Here is a 4,273-nt window from a genome sequence, read left to right on the forward strand (position 1 = left end):
TTGATGGAAAATAGTGTCTAGAAATATTGCCTCAGGAACACATTTTTGATGAAGATACACACCTGATGAAGTCTATCTGACGAAACGCGTTGGTTATTCTATTATGTTTTGACCTCCAACCTGTATCATTAGAAGGAGGATCTCATGAAAGAAGCAATCTGTTCATCTATGAGAAATCAAACCTCCATGTTATGTGAAGAGGCTGTCATCTATTAATGCATCTAAGGATATAAGGACATATAAGGACATTATTGATATTGTAGCAATGTTTTAATAAAATATCTGTCTATTGGAACTCACTGTGTATTTAATGCTCTCTGTAAGATATATTAAAAGGTATACTAACAAAAGAGGGGTCAGGAGTATACCTACCCTAGGGCGCCAATTTCACTATTGTTGTGTTTGATATATATATATATATATATATATATATCCCGGAATTAAACAGCACTCTAAAAAGGTTATTTCAAATAAGTGGTGCCAGTTCCATATTGCAATATATACACACTGACTTCTCACAGCAGGATGAAAATATAACGGAAGAGCACTCACATTTAAGCAGGGTTTATTGGTCCAACAGCATAACAGTAATAATCAGCGGCGGCCCGACGGCTGTTTCAGCCACGCTTCTGTGGTTTTCCTCTGGGGCTAAAAGAGACTCATCACCAAGTGTGCTTATTTATAGAAAAAAAGGCTCCAAAACAGCCAAACTGCTTCCCATGTCACCAGCATGACCCGGACATGTCCGCGCTCCCATTGGTCCAAATGTTGTGATTGTGTGGGCGGAGACCAAAATGTAAACAAATCCGCCCCCGACTTAAACACCAGGTGAGAGCAAGTCACATTATTACTCCTATCACATTACACCTCCCTGAGGTGTGACATCGCTGTGAACAGGTAAACAATGCCCGGATTAGCATATTAGAGAAGTGTGAAAAAGAACACCAGTTCCCAAACCTTTAGAATATACACAAAGCCAAACTACACCATTTAGTGCAAAACAGCTCTATAAAGTGCAATGTTGGTGGGACTTAAAAAAGGGTGTGATGCATCTAACAGTGGCCACCAGCATAGACAATAAATATAAAGAGATTATCAGGTGCAGACAAAAAGTAGGTGCATGCCCCAGAGAACCTATTATCCTTCTCTGTTTGGGAATCAAATATAAATGTCCATTCAATACAGCACCCGGTATTCCCTGGAGGTCTCCCATCCAGGTACTGGCTGAGCCCATCACTGCTTAGCTTCCAAGATCGGACGGGTATTGGGCATTTCCAGCGAGGTCTGGCTGTAGTAAATAGAAACAAAATCCTAGGGATACATTGACTGTACGTAGGTCATGCACCTTCCTGTCCTCCTCCACCAGATATAGCTAAATAAATGGCACTCGGCGGTGCCCCAAGATAAATAGCAAAATGACTTCAATTAAGCAGTACCTTAGACAGCGGTGATGACAGCAGTGTCATCACATCATTATATACAGTTCAGGCACATACGGCGATGCGCAATAAAGGGTCTGAATACGGCTAATTGTGGACAGGGTTATAGTCATTTGTGAACTATTATCATAGTTGATACAGTTATATTCTTCAAGGGTGAAACATCAAAACATAGGGTATAACCCTTCAAAGACAGCATCCAAGACGGAAATCTTTATTCAGACCATTGGGGGAATAAGCATCATAGCCTGTGGATCCATTGTAGTTCCCTCTGTATCAGGATCCTCTCCCTGTCCCCTCCCCTTCTGAGTGGAGGTATATGGTCAATAATGCAGCATTTGAGTTGATTAATAGTGTGATTAGCTGCTCTGAAGTGTCTTGCTACTGGTAAATTAATTAGTTCTTTCAAATCAGTACTGGTGTTAAGGCTTTTCTTGATGGAGGAGCGATGTTGGCTTAATCTCTCTTTCATCATTCTGCTGGTCTTGCCAACATAAAGTAGATTACACGGACATATCAAAACATCAACTGCCACCCCTAAGCACTGTCAAACATCACTAAGTATGGTTCCCCTATTTGAATAATGGACTGCTCTAAAACTGCCACTGGCAAGGAAGTGCAGCCTTGTGGTTCAGGAGATTTTGTGATGAGTCAGTGGTATTTGTCTTTTATATATATAGATTTCAGATATATGTACTTAACCAACCTATTTCCAGACAGGAGACGATAGTGTCTCAATAATCAGAGATTAACCTGTCTCTAAACATTGCCAAACCTCTCAAAGAGCAATAGGAGGAAAGGAGAGATAGATATTTTGACTCTTAAATGCAGGAAAGCTTAACAGTCAGAAACTGCCTATCTGCTGTATAAAGGGTACCGACTGCTCTCCCAGTGACCTTAAGTTTTGTGTGAAAATCTTTACCTTTTTACCTCAAAGGAGGAGCTCTAAGCAGAGTGAGAAGCTAAGCAAGGAGACATAGGGCCCTTTGCAATAGAGTCATCTTATCCCTGCAGACCTTACATATTTAACATGCAGCGGGCGGAGCTTGGACTGTCGTCCCAGCATTTACAGCACTGAGCAGGGCAGCATCAGAGGTGGGACGGGGCAGAGAAGGAGGCAGATTATTCTCCTCAGCACCAGCCTTTTGACAGCATCAATGCAGTGAAGGCCCACCCAGAGATGCAGCCTGACAATGATTGACAGCGGCGGGTGGAGCATGTCCTGTTGTAAGTCTAATTAGTTTATCAGGAAGTCCTTCAAAATGAAAGTTATACACACAGAAATACTTGAAATTCCATAGCGAAGCACGGTAATCAGCTAGGATAGATAGATAGAGAGAGAGAGAGAGAGAGAGAGAGAGAGATAGATAGATAGATAGATAGATAGATAGATAGATAGATAGATAGATAGATAGATAGATCACAGATCATTAAACAACACCAGGAAAAAAATAATTATAAAAAAGAATAAAAACTAGAAAAAAAAGCAAAAGTAATAATAACATATTGGTTAAAGTGCACCCCTGAAAACAAGATTCCCAAATGTATTGTGTCATTAAGACAAACTATATCCAGCTTGTTAATCCAAATTGCTTCCCTTTGTAACAGGGCTTTTACTCTATCATCATCAGTGGTGCAAGTAGAAAAAATGTCTTACAGGTACTGTGTGTGGCCCAAAAAATGGGTGTGGCCAAATGCCACAGGGGGAGTGGTCAATAAAATGGGGCGTGATACACATATGGGGGAGGTGCGGATACACCAATAGTGCCAGATACACATTGCCCCACAGTGCCAGATATACATTGCCCCACAGTGCCAGATACACATTGCCTCACTGTGCCAGATACACAAATGCTCGAGAGTGTCAGATACACATTGCCCCACAGTTACAGATACTGTACACATTGCCCTACAGTGCCAGATACACAAATGCCCCCAGAGTGCCAGATATACATTGCCTCACAGTGCCAGATACACATTGCCCCACAGTGACAGATACACAAATGCCCCCAGAGTGCCAGATATACATTGCCTCACAGTGCCAGATACATAAATGCCCCTACTGTGTCAGATATACATTGCCCCCCAGTGCCAGATACAGAAATGTCCCCAGTGCCAGATACACGTCCCCCCAGTGCCAGATATGCCCCCAGTGCCAGATACACAAATGCCCCAACTGTGTCAGATATACATTGCCCCCCAGTGCCAGATACAGAAATGTCCCCAGTGCCAGATACACATGTCCCCCAGTGGTAGATATGCTCCCAGTGCCAGATATGCCCCCAGTGCCAGATACAGAGATGCCACCAGTGCCAGATACACATGTCTCCCCAGTGCCAGATATGCCCCCAGTGCCAGATACACATGTCCCCGCAGAGCCAGATATGCCCCCAGTGGCAGATACACATGTCCCTGCAGTGCCAGATATGCCCCCAGTGCCAGATATACCCCCAGTGCCAGGTACACATGCCCCCCCTTTCCCTGCTTCTCACCACTGCTGCTGTGCTGTACTGTGTGTGAGGGGAGGAGAGTGCAGCCTGCGCCTCTCCTGCCCCTCAGTCTCCAGCGGCGGTGCGGGTCTCTACCTTCAATTCAGCACCGATCCGTGAGCCAATCAAAGCTCGGGGTCCGGCAGTCAATCAGGAACCTTGACTGCCGGTCCGCAAGCTCTGATTGGCTCAAGGGCCGGCGATGAATTGAAGACACTGAGTGGCAGGAGAGGCACAGGCTGTGCTCTCCTCCCCTCATGCAGCGGCGGTGAGCAGCAGCAGTGGAGGGAGCGAGTGACGGCCCGTCGGCATGGGTACAGCGTACCCATGGCTAAATTCTTACGG

The 4,273-nt window shown here is 44.6% G+C and overlaps 1 pseudogene; it reads right to left on the reverse strand.

Annotated features, from left to right (window-relative positions):
- Window positions 1–1,176: 1,176 nt before the first annotated feature.
- Window positions 1,177–1,296, reverse strand: LOC134930088 (5S ribosomal RNA; annotated as a pseudogene).
- Between the last annotated feature and the right edge of the window lie 2,977 nt (window positions 1,297–4,273).

This window comes from Pseudophryne corroboree, chromosome 5 (genome assembly GCF_028390025.1).
Source record: "Pseudophryne corroboree isolate aPseCor3 chromosome 5, aPseCor3.hap2, whole genome shotgun sequence".
Taxonomy (NCBI): Eukaryota; Metazoa; Chordata; class Amphibia; order Anura; family Myobatrachidae; genus Pseudophryne; species Pseudophryne corroboree.